Source organism: Scylla paramamosain, unplaced genomic scaffold (assembly GCF_035594125.1).
Source record: "Scylla paramamosain isolate STU-SP2022 unplaced genomic scaffold, ASM3559412v1 Contig20, whole genome shotgun sequence".
NCBI lineage: Eukaryota > Metazoa > Arthropoda > Malacostraca > Decapoda > Portunidae > Scylla > Scylla paramamosain.
Window position 1 is genome coordinate 225,001 of NW_026973685.1, and position 16,039 is coordinate 241,039.

The following is a 16,039-nucleotide window of genomic DNA, read 5'->3' on the forward strand; positions in this document are numbered from 1 at the left end:
TCGCCAGGGCGTCTCGCCTCGCTACGTCGAGCAGTGTGCAAACATCGTCTTCATTAACTATCAAATAGATCTAAGACTTTATCGTGAAGAATCACACACAGATTATCCTCCACTTGGGAGTGTGTGTGTGTGTGTGTGTGTGTGTGTGTGCGTGCGTGCGCATGTCTAGAGGGTGTTCACTCATCAGAAGCTAAATGCTCCTTATCTCGCTTGTTAAAGAGGCTAATTAGGGACGACAAACACTCAAAATAACACGACGCATCACTGCAGACTCAACAAGGACCAGATCCAGGTCACCAGAAGCAAAAAAAAAAAAAGCAGTAGGGAGGGACACACACAGAGCTCGTGTCTGGAACAAGTTATCTGGAGCGGGAGGGTACAATGAACAAAGGAGAAAAGAACAACATAACCTTAAAAAAAAAGGAAAATGGCGGGGGACGGGAGGAAGGCGGAGGAATGAAGCAATGCCGGAAATGTGTGCGCTCAGGATGGAAGGCGTGGGAGTAGTCAGCTGGTGCGACGCTACACACACACACACAGACACATACACACACACACACACACACACACACACACACAAACACACACACACACACACAGAGAGAGAGAGAGAGAGACACACAGAGAGAGAGAGAGAGAGAGAGAGAGAGAGAGAGAGAGAGAGAGAGAGAGAGAGAGAGAGAGAGAGATTACTTCAAGCTTTCTGCATTACTGAGAAACGTACTAACCTGACTGGATGTGCTGCTGTAACTGTCTCATCGTGTTGCAGGTGCCTCCCTTGTGAGGAGGAGGAGAAGGAGGAGGAGAAGGAGGAGGAGGAGGAGGAGGAGGAGGAGGAAGGAGAAGAAAGCAACGAAGATAGGTTAAAAGAAAGAAAGAAAATGTTCATGAAAGAAGGAAAGAACACAAGCCAGCCTCGTTTTTGGCAACGTGAACCGCCATCACAAACACATCACCGCCTCTTTCTGTTTCTTCTCCTTCTGCTTCTCCCCAATCCACCACCAGTCCCTTCCTCCTTCCCTCTTCAGCCTTCACTCACCCCATCATCCCGCACCTCTTCCACCAGTCCAGATTCCATCAGATTCTTCCCCAGCCCCCCACAAAAGCTAACCTCATTCTGCCCACCATTCCCCCAATCCCTGGCAACCTTCCTTCTTCTCCCGTGCACCCACAAACTCACACACTACACGTGACTTCAAGTAGTAATGGAAAGCGTGGGCATGTTTGCTATACTCATCCTCCTCCTGCTTCCTCCACCGGTAAGCTACGCATGGTCTTCAAGCACTCAACATGACCGCGTTACAGGCAAACCCCAGTTCACCACACACAGGCCGCTGTTCACTATTTCAGGGATGTCTGTCTTACTGTCTTTCCAACCCGCTCATTACTACCACCCCCACCACCACCACCACCATCACCACTGCATCACCGCGGACATCACAACGTCCAGCAAGGTCCAGTGTCGTGTTAGGCGGGCGCGTCCCTCTAATCCTTCCTAAGACTGACCGTGAACTCTACCGACGATGATAAAAGTTATGACAAATGAGTGAGGCGGGGCGTGGCGGCGCTGGGCGAGGCGGGGAGGCGCGAGGCGGTATGGCTCGGGGTGGGGTGGCGAAAATTTTAGGGGTTGTGAAGGAAGGAAAGGATGGGAGAGAGAGAGAGAGAGAGAGAGAGAGAGAGAGAGAGAGGAGAGAGAGAGAGAGAGAGAGAGAGAGAGAGAGAGAGAGAGAGAGAGAGATAGAGAGAGAGAGGCGGATGATAGGGAGCGGAAAGAACGAAGTGCATGTGAGGAGAGGATGGGAAGAGAACGTGAATATTTATCGTTGTTGCAGTGTAGCGGGGCCTGAGTGAGGAGGCGAGGGAGTGAGAGTGAGGGGGTGAGGAGGGGAGAGATGGAGAGGCAGGGATGGAGGGCACGTGTGTGGTGAGGAGAGTTAGGGAAGGAGGATATTGGGAAAAGAGTAGTGCGAGGAAGGGGAGGAGAATGAACGTGAAAACCTCTTTTGGCGTGGCAGAATGCAACCGGACGGGAGGAATGAAGTGAGTGGCTGAGAGGGACAGGAGGATGTAAGAGGCGGGAGGAAGAAGAATTATGACAAGGGGAAGGAAATAAGAGTGAATGAAGGGACGAGAAAGCGACGGAGTGTGTGGTGTAAACATAGGCTGTGGGGTGTTTGCTGCTGCTGCTGCTGCCGCTGCTGCTGCTGTGTGTGTGTGTGTGTGTGTGTGTGTGTGTGTGTGTGTGTGTGTGTGTGTGTGTGTGTGTGTGTGGTGTGTTTGTGTGTGTGTGTGTGTGTGTGTGTGTATGTGTGTGTGTGTGTATGTGTGTGTGTGCCAGCTTAGTTCATAAAATCTCCTGGCCTCATCTCTGCACTTTATTGCATCTTCCCGGACTTGTCACTCTGCGTGCGCCTCTCCATGCATCTTTTATTAGTTTCAACTCAGTGTGATTCACGCCCATTAAATAGACAGAAAATTTGCACTTCTGGTTATTCTGTATTGCTTGATGATGGAATTATTTGCTTTTTCATCTCCAGTTATTAGTAAGTTTATTTTCAAGAGCTTAAGAAAGCAACAGGTATATAGATAAGCGTGCCACAGCGCTTGGGAGCGATGCGCTGTGATACAGCAGGCAAGTTGGGCGTAGCTTGGCGAGAGCATGGCTGAGGTGTTCTTCCTGTAGTGTGCACTACTTAGGCGCAGAGTCATAACCAATTCCTATATCCAAGGAGGCTGCACGCACCACTGAAATCAGAGCTATTAGCAAATTCATCTTCAACGCCACTCCGTTGTGGTGAGGGACAAGCATCGGAGTGAAGGCCGCACGTTGCAGCCACTGCCCGGAGCCACTGGCTAATTGTTCCTCTATAGCACGTTCGATAGCGACACTGCAAGAATTGCTACTGCTGCCAGTGTGTACTGCACAGTAACTCTTGCAGCAAGCCAACTAGCGAGCTGTAATCATTACAAAGCCTCAGCTGACATTTACGACACTCCGCTTAGAGGCAAGGGTTACACTGGACGGGGACATCAGCTTTACAGCGAGGGAGTCCGGTGCCAAGCTGAGCACAAGACGGGTGGCCTCCGCTCACCAGACACCAGACGGCGGTGCGAGTCATTAGCCTCTTGAAAAAGTTGAGTCATGCATGATGTGTGAAAAAAAGAAATGAAATAATTGCCTACACGATTGATGGCGCTTTGTTAACGTTTGCATCGCCCGGGAAACAACTGTAGCTACTTGACTATTTGTAGAGAAGAAGGGGAAGGCCACACTCATCCATGACATGGCTCACGTGACCAGTCTGACGTGTGAATGACCACCGCTTGGCATAACGTAAGCTGCAGCCTATGAGGTGAAGTCTGCAGGGCTGTGGTTTAGTAATTTTAAGTAGGGATGTGAGAGGATACACCAGGAATGATGAGAAAAGAAAGGATGTACTCCAGAGCGGGTGTCGCCTGTCATCCGACAGCGACAAAGTGAACGCGTGGGTCACGGCAGAGGGAGAACTAACTCCCTGACGCTTCCCCGACACCGGTTATTGCTCTTATAATTAATGGCTGTACAACAGTTTAAGACAAAATTTCATTTGACCACTTGAAGACAAAAGACATTTATATCAATACTTAGAATGAGGCATCCTCAGCGTACTCCAGGACACACAGTGCAATGTACCACTGCTACAGTTGGCGGAATGAGGGAACACTCGTCCCTCCACTGCCGAGAAGGGAACCACATTTACCGCCTCTTGAGTGCCGTGAGAGTCATTCACTGGCTGACAGGTCCGCGACAGTTCGCTCCTTCACCAGCCACACAAGCCATCCACGTAATGAAAACACCTGATGAAAAGTGAGCAGGTTGGCGCTTGAGGCGACCACTACACAACCCACACGCCAACCCTGTGTAGCACATCACTCGCAGGCGTCAAGTGTGTCAGTCTGGCCGTGTGTGTGTGTGTGTGTGTGTGTGTGTGTGTGTGTGTGTGTGTGTGTGTGTGGAAGAGAGAGATGGAGGCCCATGTACATCGTTTAGTTGAATTGCTGCACTGAATGTGTAGTGTGTGCTTCACACGGAGTGCAAGAGTGCACGCGGATGGGTAGTTTGTAGATAGTCTTAAACGGCACAGCGACATGAGAAAAAAAAAAAAAAAACTGGTGAACCAGTAGCGATGCCTGAACGCTCTTGCCTCGATTACCCGCCTTTACCATTCATCTGGCGCCTGACACATCAAACAACAGGCGTAAAAACTATACCGCGGCATACGCACGCCAGCGTTTGTAACCCAGACCTTTGGATGCACACCAAGAATAAACTTTTGCCTGTGTCTGCAGCGGCGATTACGAGTAGTGGACAGCGTGCCCCTGTACATCCAAACATCGTATACTTGGCTTTTAGGCTGGAGCTGACTAACTTTATAGCACGCCCACTGTGCACTTACTGTAAAGCATCGCAGTGTTACGACATTTAACGGCAAGCCTCGTCGTATTCGGAAGTCGAGGGGTTACGGGAGAGTTGTAACGAGTGGAAGTGAGCACCCTTAACTCCAGACATCAAACAACCCCCACCCCATGCCATACAACCTCCCGCGTCACCCCGACACCCGCCCCCCCGCGTTCACACTCCCCGGCAGGCAAAATGGATCCTCATCAAGGGTAAAACACAATAATACGCCTCGATGACCAAAATTTACTACAGATACATGTTCATCCCAGACCCTTCCCTCTTTATAGCAGAACCCCCCCCACCTTCCTGCGTGTGGGTGTGTGTCGCAGGCCGAGCTGAGCAGCCGAAAGCTACTTGTAATTAAGTTCTCGCTGGTCTCTCTCTGTCAGCAGCGCAGGTCCGTGCTAGCAAAGCGCCGGTGTCTGCTACACTGCTTTGTTGCCTAGCTGCTAAAAAGAGCGGCACGTCATGCTTCTCTTTCACGATTTCCCTCCGCTCATAAGAGACTACAACGCGACTTTTATGCAGATTCACTAAAGCATATGCCGCTATTTGCTTCTGTAATGTGCATAATTTTTACATTATCCTCCTGCTGTATGAGAATAGCTGTTAGCAAGAAACACGCCAAAGCAACACCACTCTCAACTAACTGACTTACTGAACCACTTGTAAAATCCACATGAGTTTTTGTTGTACTCAAGAAAAAAAAAAGTAAAAAAAAGTCACCTCTCTCTCTCTCTCTCTCTCTCTCTCTCTCTCTCTCTCTCTCTCTCTCTCTCTCTCTCTCTCTCTCTCTCTCTCTCTCTCTCTCTCTCTGACGACAGTGTGTGTGTGTGTGTGTGTTTGTGTGTGTGTGTGTGTGTGTGTGTGTGTGTGTGTGTGTGACATTCACTGTGGCAGAGGGAGTGACAGAAACCGGAAGGTGAAATTTACACCTTTGTTTTCTGGCGATAATTCGAGGAAAAAGATTGAATAAATTAGTAAAGAATCATTGAATCAATAGCCGACACGTGTACATAAAGACGCACTTAAGCTGCATACATAGGTACATTCAATACTATAGAGATTTATATATGTATTATAACAAAGAGCACGGCGGTGTCGACTAGGAAGTGCTCCATCACAACCACCACCACCACCACCACCACCACCTTCCCCCATCCCCCAAATACTCGCATAGCACACAACACACAATAAAATTTCAATCAATCTCCTGCTATGCTTCAATTCCTGAACACACACACACACACACATACACTAACAGGGATAACACTTTACTCCCCATTTCCTTCAGTAAGTTTTCAGAATTCCTTTTCAATGTTGTTTTATCATGCCAAATGAAGAATCACGCTTTACTTTTTTTTTTTTTAATTAATTCCCCTCTCTGTTTTTTCTTCCAGGTTGTGCACAAGACCCTCAATGTTGTTGGCATTGCCGTGCTGTGCTGTGCTGTGCTGTGCTGTGCTGTGCAAGGCTCGGGGATGTATTAATACTGGTGGTGATGGCCACGACACACTGACACACACACACACACACACACACACACACTGATAGCACCACACACATACAAGGCTTAAGGGAGGATATATCACGTAACACACCACACATACACACGCACAAGAGTAATACATATATACACATGCAGATATACCTTCCTAACAATATAAAATAAACAGTGAGCGTGAGAAAACAGGAAGGTCTTAGGACTAATCCTCGTTGGTGATAAGAGAGATGCACTGTAGATCATTGCTGTGGGCCTCACCGGAAGGGAGGGTGAGGTTAATAGATACGGAAGAGATGGATGGGGAAGAGAAGCTGAAAAAAATAATAGAATAAAAATGAATTAGAGTTGGATGGTAAACCGGATCAAGTGCAAGGCAAAGGTGAACGGTAACGATGAGGCCCGGGGGTACGAGAGAGAGAGAGAGAGAGAGAGAGAGAGAGAGAGAGAGAGAGAGAGAGAGAGAGAGAGAGAGAGAGAGAGAGAGAGAGAGAGAGAGAGAGAGAGAGAGAGAGACTCGCCTTTCTCTTTAACGCTGCTGTGACAAGGGATGAGGAGGGAAACGAGTGCCCTGCAGTGAGGAGGGCAAGGCACAGGGACGGCAGGGACAGGGAGAGGGAGAGGTGCTTCAGGGATGAGTGCTTGTGACTACTGAGGGAGATATGGACGGTAGCTGGGGAGAAGCAGAGAGAGCGAGAGTGAGGAGGAGGTCAGGGAAGAGCAAACAGGCAGGTGAGAACTTTGTGACGTCTCTTTCACTCAGCCATACACTCACTCAGTTGTCGTAAGCTTGGAAACACAAGAACTGGTGTGGTGAAACAGAAAAGTTTATGCCGCGGTTTGACATTTCCCGCCCTGAACACTGAACACGCCGGGCATTAGTAAGGGCGGCCAAAGGTGGGTGTGTGGTGTGTGGCAGCAGCAGTCAGTGACTAGTGCCGGCGGGTGGCGGCGGCGGCGGTGTTGGAGGTGGTGCCTTACAAGGCGTGCAGGAAAGCCATGACGGCTTTGGTGGCAGCATGCAGACGGGCGGCAACGGACGGTCTGCCAAGTCTACCTGGGCTGGGCGGACTAGCACCCTGGCTGCTGCTGGCGGCGTGGACACAAGCGGCCGTCGCAAGAGTCAACGTGAAATGTAAGTATAACTTTACATTTCTAAATAATGGCTGTTCAGCCAGAAAACCACAGATTCTTCTAAGTGAAACTATTCTACATTGAGTTACTTTTGGGAACTTCGTCACCTTTACGCAGCACCTTTAGTTTTTACTTGGTGCAAATATTGCTTCAGAGCAAACTGTACTGCAATACCACTGGGATGAAATTGCGGGATGTGGTGCCCACGACAGCCACCCGCATCCACTGCAATCAATATCTTGCTTTTTCATCTTTTTTTTCTGTTTTCCAAAGTCATTAGCTCCCACTATCCCTCCTCACTTGTGCCACCTTTATACTAACAAGCTAAAATGTTACTTAATTATCTGTATTATGCAAGCGGCGATGCTTTTTATAAGCCAGTTTTCCTGTGGGTCAGTCGGTGTCTGCTGAATGATCCTTTGGACTGATGAATATACCCCACGATGCAGGAAAGGTCTTGTTATCTCACTGAGTGCTGAAACACACACACACACACACACACACACACACACAAACTTTTAATACGTATACATTTCACTAGTAACTATGCTTCCCCTAAACCTAATAATAAGTAAGTATCATAATGAGTGTTTCATATATACACAGTTAACAAGTTGCCAGAGGTTGCTGCACAGTAAATAATAAGATATTACAGACAACAAATTCATATCTACAAATGAGACAGCAAATGGTGGCGCACAACGAGCCGTACATTGGCCTGGAACAGTTCCAGTAATAATAACACCGCGGGAACGCTTCGCCATGCTTGTTACACTCAGTTAATAATGTTTATTAAAAATATAACTTATACATGATTAGGAATTGGAACTACCTGAACGAAAAAAAAAAAAAAAAGTTTTAATTTTAAAATCTGGTTTGGCCTCTCAAGTTTAATGAAATGATTTTGTGCCGCGTTGTTCTGGTTCCTCTGACTGATGTAGGTCTTAGATACATATATTTTGTGTGACAGAACACTACCTACGTTTTGGCTTCCCTGCAACAACTCAGTATACAAAGCAAGTAATGGAGAGAGAGAGGTGACAGGTGACAGGACCAAATTGAGTGTGGGCGGGGCTTTCACTCAGCACAGACATGGATTACAGTCTTCGCCCACCTCCGCCCAGTAATGACGAAACAATGCTGATCAAAACTGCACTTTGATGGAGGCGCGAAGTGACTTAGCATCATGAGTTGAGCCTATAGTTTTAATATACTCGTAGTGCTTTCTGTCAAGAGTGATTCCTCCCGCGACTTAATACTTTAACCTGTCTTCCTGCCGTGTCTCAGTTAATCAATAAAGCGGCTTCCTACCTTTTCCACTCACACCGACGGATATTTCATCTCATGATTTGCATTCCTTAATCTCCTGTATCCTCTCAAAGCCAGCTGCCCACACCTGTCCCCGTCCCACATCTCTTCACCTGTCACCTCCAACCACTTTGCAGTTCCAGTCTGTAATCTTATAAAAACAGCTGCACTATTTAGCTCAATCTGACTAACGTGCTAACCAGTATTCGCCCTGGACCCACGAAATTGCATTGCACGTTAGCATCCACCCTGCTTAGTGTACCAGCCCACGCTGACTGGTGTGTGTGTGTGTGTGTGTGTGTGTGTAGAATGAATTGAACTGAGTTGATTGAATCCACTCAGACTTTATGAATAAGTAAGCAATGCATCTCCATCAAAATTTATGAAATTATGCAAAAATACATGCAGTATGAAATAAACATATTCAAAACGAAATGGCTTATTAAGTATAATACTTTTGAACACTGCATACATATCACGCAGTGCCACAATTTCCCCTTTACAGTGAGACAAGAGCGTGGAATTCGTCTCTTGCACCACCACCACCACCACCACCACCACTGCACTTGTTCCAAAGTCTATCCTCTGTGTACACATCTGCGTGTGTGCGTGTTCGAAGCTGTCTGCTCTTTGTTTACGAACAAAAGCCGGACTGTTGTTAATACTTTACAGCACTATTTTCCAACCTGGGGGAAATTTTAGGATTTTAGGGGGAAAATCTATTGAGGGAAATAAAAACTACCAGCTATTGGCCGACAGAAAAAAAAAAAAAACTCATAATATGGTTGTTAAGTTTTGTTGAAGTACTATATATAAATACAAATCAAAATTTATGCTAGGATTGCCTTTAGTAATGACTTTGTACGAGTTTTTACATTTCCTTTTCACTCTATGAAGGAGGAAATCCTAACAGGTGAACTGGTTGAAAGGGGAAAAGACGAAAAAAAAAAAAAAGTTTGTGAAGTACTGGTTTACATAATCTGTTTCATCGCTATTTGTGGCTAATCATTCAACTAAGTCTTCAGCAGCGCACATATATGTTTATCAACACTCCTTTGAGCATCCGCAGTTCGCACGACAGCTAGGAACACAACATGCTATTATGAGCACAGGTGACAAGGAAACAAGGGGACACCTAGTTAACTTTGAACACAACACTTGGAACAAATGCATACTCTGTACCAATTAAGCTTCCCTGTTCAGTACTCACCGAGCTGCTCAACGCCTCGTCACTTACACCCACTGCTAGCTTCCTAACTCCCGTGGTCTTCAATATATGTCACTGTCCACTGACGACACGAATACGTAGACACGTACCTCTCACAAACCTTAAAACACAAACTGGCAACCGCAAGGCAGCTAGCCGCTCTCTGTTATATCTATCTATATATATGTATATTTTTCTCTAAACAGTGATGATTGACTATTTTTTTGCTGAATATGAATACAAATATTTTTTGTGATGAAAATATTACATATAAATTGTAAATAAAGACCATATTAGTGACCCACACTAATTGTTTTACTGATTAGGCTAAACGAGCATTTGCTATAAGTTACCAATCCATTCCTATTACATAATTTTGTTTGCATTATGTTTTTTTTGTGCATTTATTTTTTCCTTTTATTTTCCTAATCAGTCTCATTTTGATTTTACCTTCATACTGTATTGACAAGCCAAGAAAATGTTCAAAATGTCGAGATGATCCTCCATTAGCAATCTCATTTCCTTTTTTTCTTGTTTTTCTTATGGATCTTTCAGCTATATTCTTCTTATTGTTTTGTTAAAAAGAAGAGAAAAAGAAAACACAATTTCATGATATATAAATGTGAAAAGACGAATGATTATGAATGACATTTAATATTATCGTACGCCGATGGCGGGAAGAGGCTGCTGTGCGTAGCAGATTGCGCAAAGTATTCTTGTGTTTTCTTGCTCGAAGTGTTGACGTGCCGTGATCCTGACGAAGGGGAGAGTGTACCAGTGTTCAGGGATAGACGAAGCGTCATGCACTGGTGAGTACTAGAATCACGCTAGCACACAAAAATAGTGTCACATTTCATCATGACATTGAGTGTGATCTTTGCAATTGTACAACCTGCTCCAACTTGCCTAACTCGTTCATAATCCCGTCACTCCCTATCCCTGCCTACTCAGGGCTTCCATCTACCCTTCACATCTCTCCTTCATAATATTCTTTTGCTATCTCTCTCTCTCTCTCTCTCTCTCTCTCTCTCTCTCTCTCTCTCTCTCTCTCTCTCTCTCTCTCTCTCTCTCTCTGCATTGAGCGTTCTGACCACTGAGAGCAAAATAACCTTTCTTTTTTATTGCAATGACAAATGTTGGTGAGGCATTTTAAGGGAGTGTTAGGAATGTTTTGTGGTCGTGATATCCAACAAGTCCATTACACAAACAATATATTATTTTTAAGCTGTTTTCATGTTTTTGATACGATTTTGTAAGTGTTTCTTGACATGTGGGTGGGAAGGAGAGAGGCTAATAATGATAGTAATAGTAGCAGTAGTAGTAGTAGTAGTAGTAATAAGGTAGCAAGCGTCATACTGTCGTTAGCTGCCAAACAGTTAAAGGAAGCCTTGTGGGAAAGCATTGTCGGTGAGGTAATGACAGGCTCCCATGCAATAGTAATGGCTAAACTTGCAACCAATGGCTCCAGGTGACGTCACGCAAGCCATGTTCGCTCACCATTGCATTTTTAACCCTAATTCAAGGTGCGGTTTTTTTTTTTTTTTTTTTTTTGTCTTTCGTTAAACTTTCATGATAACTTCCTATCAAATGAAAACTTTGTGATATTTCAAGAATTAGAAGAAGAAAAAGAAAAAAAATCGAGAGAGAGAGAGAGAGAGAGAGAGAGAGAGAGAGAGAGAGAGAGAGAGAGAGAGAGAGAGGTTAAACTTTCATGATAACTTCCTATTAAATGAAAACTTTGTGATATTTCAAGAATTAGAAAAAGAAAAAAGAAAAAAAGAAATTGAGAGAGAGAGAGAGAGAGAGAGAGAGAGAGAGAGAGAGAGAGAGAGAGAGAGTGTGTGTGTGTGTGTGTGTGTGTGTGTTGGTATGAGTGAAGAGTGGTGTTTGGCGTACACCTAATGTGAGGCGAAAAGTGAAGAGATGAAGGGCGGTGAAGGAAACGAGAGGGGAAGCATTAGGTCGTGTGTGATGAAACAGGATATACGTTGCCTTAATAATAAATGAAATGTATTTGATTTTCCTTCCTTGCGTAATTCTCCTCCGAAAAATATGTATTCAACAAATATTTGCCAGTGTAAGTTGGAATGAGAAGTTTAATAATCGCTCTCGGGCAGAAACTGTACCTTTGTTTTGTACAGCTTGTATGCTTTAATGGAAACTATGTAGCTTTGTGTTCGCTCTTTCCATGAAAAATCCGCGCCATGTCAACATTGCCTCATTATGAAATATTAACATCATCCAAGAGTAATGAAAGATCGTAGAAAACACACAGATGAATGTAGATTTCAACTTAAAACGAAGTCAATGGTTTTTCAAGACTGTTTATATGATTCTAGCGATATAGTAAGGATATCATCAGTAGAAAAGAAAATGCACACTGCACCACTTGTGTCTGGCTCACAGAGGGGAAGGGCTGGCTGAGGTCTGAGGAAAGTGTGCAGTAGTAGTGGTAGTAGTAGTAGTAGTAGAAATAGTAGTAGTAGTAGTAGTAGTAGTGGTAGTAGTAGTAGTAGGATGAACGTGGAGGTGTGACGGCTGTGGTGCTGAGGGTGTAGCGATGAGCATGGTGGAAAAGTGGCGTGTGTGTGTGGGTGTGTGTGTGTGTGTGTGTGTGTGTGTCCCTGAGGAGAGGGGGAGAGGGAAGGCTCGCTAGTGTCAAGGCAACAGTATGCAATTTTTACTCTGCTATTTCTCATCCATTTTTTCTGCAAACATGTCTTCTATATAGGTAAAGTAGGAATAGTAGTAGTAGTAATAGTAGTAGTCGTAGTCGTAGTAGTAGCAGTAGCAGTGATAGACGATGATGAGGATGTGCATGGGACAGTTGAGGTAGGAAGGGGACTAAGGGAGAAGCAGTGACGTGATAGGCTGCAATATATTAAATGTGTGTGTGTGTGTGTGTGTGTGTGTGTGTGTGTGTGTGTGTGTGTGTGTGCGCCTTCATTCAAGCCTGGCGAGGCGGGGGAAGTATATTGCACAGAAAGGGAAGGTGTGATTACGGACGTGGCCACAGGGATTGTGTAAGAGAGAGAGAGAGAGAGAGAGAGAGAGAGAGAGAGAGAGAGAGAGTATTTACCTGAGTGCAGAAGGAACGATACACACGAGAGAAGGAGATGAATGGCAGTAATCTTGTCCCTCATTGTTTTCCTGTCGTATATGCGAGGGTCTCACAATATTCTATTATGATTACTTATTATTTTTCAAAAGCAATATTAATTAAATCAATTCACGTAGGAGTGCGGCAATACAGTAAATGAAGCAACTTTTTTGATTATTTTTTTCATTCACGCGAAAATGAAAAAAAAAAAGGTCTCATAGCATCAGGCTTCATTTCTATCTACTTTGCTTAATAAGATATCTCCATAATTATTCATAGACCTCACCTTCATTACGTAATGGTAATATCTAAATGGCTTTGTCTTCTCTCTCGTCGAAAGTTTCGGAGACAAGCCGGACCATCCCTCGCTGTCATGCAAAGCTTTCACCAGTAATGATATTGATGATGACAATACCACCACCACCACCACCACCACTACCACCAACAACAACAGCAACAACAACAACAGCAAAAATCAGATACCCAATACATCCGTCATCTAAAAACACAAGAGCATCGCGGTATGAGCGGCGCTACAATACTGAGGAGCCTTATCATGATTACAAATACCGTCTGGTCTTTGCTTCGGGGAGAGGGTAGGTAGGAGTAACGTTATAGCAGTAGTAGTAGTAGTGGTGGTGGTGGTGGTGGTGGTGGTGGTGGTGGTGGTGGTGGCAGCGCAGGAAGAGAAAAACGACAAGGATCAGGTAAATGAAAACTCAGAGGGTGAGGTTTGTGTTGCATGTCAGAGTTCCAGAGATGAGTGATGCCGCTGTACTTGTGTAAATACTGATTGATAGGACTGTCATCGATACCAGTCCTCGCCGCTGCCTGCCCTCCAATCCTCACACACACACACACACACACACACACATATACATGTAAATAGTTTTGTTACTCCTAAAGATTTAAGCGTTTTCTAATAGTGACTTGTGGGATGGAGGGACTATTGTAAAGTTAGTATATCCTTTTGTGTGTGCCTTGCGGGATGGAAGTGAACCTGGCAAATATATACATTACTACACACACACACACACACACACACACACACACACACACACACACACACACAGGTTATATTTATTTTATCACAAGTCAATATGAAGGTCAAACATTTACCGTGGACATGAATTAAATTTTTATAAGTGCATTAATGTGTAATACCTTTGTTCGTGCTAGCTGAGATCGAACACTGATGTTACTTACGAACGTGGAAACCAAACAACAAAAGGGTCACGGAGGTTTAAGGTCGAGGGTTGTAAGGAAGGGAACGAGGAGACTGCAAAAGACTGTGTCCTCAAACAATCTAAGCGCCTAATCTTAACAACAACATCTTCAATGGCTCCAGTGGAAGTGGTTTTAGTGATTGTTTAGCGGTTGTACTCGATATTATAGAAGGTTTTGATGATTTTAGTGATGGTTTTTATATCTCTCTGAATTCCACCTCTCCACCTAAGTCCCCTGTGTAACTGCCTTAGTGATAAACAGCGTAATAGTATCATTATTATCAAAATGTTCCGCACGTATGTAGCAGCATCCTTTTCCGCGTCCTCTATTTCCTGCTTTGCCTTCTGCTTCCTTCAGGCGCGCCGTCAGGAGAGTGTGGGGTGCGTGGTGGCATTATCTGCGCCGCGAGGAGGAGAAACTTTTTAGAGAAAGTCTGCAAATCCCTGGCGTGCGTCAAGCCTCCTCCATCCCTCACTCGTCACTTCCCGAGCCCCGGCCTTGCCTCGCCACTACCACCACCACCACCACACCCTCCTTACCTGTGTCGCCTCAGTGGTGTTTATATATTTATTCTTATATATATCTCTCATTCTCTCTCTCTCTCTCTCTCTCTCTCTCTCTCTCTCTCTCTCCTCTCTCTCTCTCTCTCTCTCTCTCTCTCTCTCTCTCTCTCTCTCTCTCTCTCTCTCATACATGCATATATTATAAAAGCAGAAATATAATTAAGTATGAATTAGGTGTCGTGTTCGTTAAACTCTGAAAAAAAGTAAAATGTTTATCTCGTTTATTTTGTACCAGCGGGCTGCAAGAATGCCACTGTCATGCTAATTCATAAATATGAAAAATAAATATTAAAGAATTATAAAAAAAAAAAAATTAGAGACATTAAGAAAATTAAACTGTCCGAAAGTTTGTTTTTTTCATCTTTTTGTTTCAGCTTATTTTCCAAGTTTACAAATATACGTAGTAAGCGTGGAGGTATTTTGTTCGTGAAGGGACCGCTAGGCTGAGACGCACATCTCACCTGATGCTTCTCAGGGAGGCTGGCTTAGGCTAGAAAAATGGGTGAGAGAGGAAAAAGAAGAAGAATAAGAAGAAAAAAAAAGAAGAAGAAAAAAGAAGGAGGAGGAGAAGGAGGAGGAGAATAAGAATAAGAATAAAAAGAAGAAGAGAAAGGAGAAGAAGAAAAAGAAAAGAAAAAAGAAGCAAAAAAAGAAAAAAAAGTAAAAGAAGACGAAGAACAAGAAAAGAAAACACCCCATTCCACTTGCAGAAATTGAAAAAAAAACTCGAAAGAAAAAAAAAGATAATCAACAAGACACAAACACAGGAACACCTCACGCAACAAACAAGATTGCAAAAAAAGAAAAAAATAAATAAAAAATAAATAAAAAGAAAACCTGCCTTTGAGAGTGACGTAAGATCTCACAAACTCAGGGGAAGACCAAGAGGAGATAAAAGATTGCATTGCCATTATGAACACACACACACACACACACACACACACACACACACACACACACACACACACACACACACACACACACACACACGCACACGGCTTAGTGACAGGCCGGAACAGCAAAAGGGAAGGCAGAGCGGACAGGAAAGGAAATGAAAGCACAAGATTAGTCAGTTCCCGCGGCGACTTAGCTGGGAGATAAGTAGTGAAAGTTAAGGAAGGTTTTGATCCTTAGAGGGGAATGAAGTTATGGATATATATGTACAATTGATGGCTGACTCTCTCTCTCTCTCTCTCTCTCTCTCTCTCTCTCTCTCTCTCTCTCTCTCTCTCTCTCTCTCTCTCTCTCTCTCTCTCTCTCTCTCTCTCTCTCTCTGCCTTTATCAATAGAATAAATACCACTTGTTAATTATTATTCTTCCGTTGCGTTCCTCCTCTTCTTCTTTCTCTTCATCCTCTTCTTTCTCTTCCTCCTCTTTCTTTACTCCTCTGCCTCAATCTCCTCTTCCTTTTTGTCCTCTCCTACTTTTCTTCCCTTTTCTCCATACCTCATCCTCCTCTATCTCTATCTCTTCCTCCTGTTTCTCCATCCTTATCTCCTCTTTCTCTCCTCCCCCTCCGTTCTCACTATCCTCCTCCTCTTTCATCCTCGCTAG

The 16,039-nt window shown here is 44.5% G+C and overlaps 2 long non-coding RNA genes across 7 annotated transcripts in view; one reads left to right on the forward strand and one right to left on the reverse strand.

Moving 5' to 3' along the window:
- LOC135097444 (uncharacterized) overlaps positions 1-9,745 on the reverse strand; it is a 40,930-nt gene extending 31,185 nt beyond the window's left edge. For 3 of the 5 annotated variants that reach the window (XR_010265714.1, XR_010265709.1, XR_010265710.1), the window contains exon 1: positions 9,598-9,745. This is a non-coding gene — a long non-coding RNA (uncharacterized LOC135097444). The remainder of the gene's footprint in view (positions 1-9,597) is intronic. The other 2 variants (XR_010265711.1, XR_010265712.1) reach the window with 2 other exon arrangements.
- The window catches only part of LOC135097445 (uncharacterized), a 73,949-nt gene that overhangs the window by 22,081 nt on the left and 35,829 nt on the right, over positions 1-16,039 (forward strand). For both annotated transcript variants that reach the window (XR_010265715.1, XR_010265716.1), the window contains exon 2: positions 6,725-7,080. This is a non-coding gene — a long non-coding RNA (uncharacterized LOC135097445). The remainder of the gene's footprint in view (positions 1-6,724; positions 7,081-16,039) is intronic.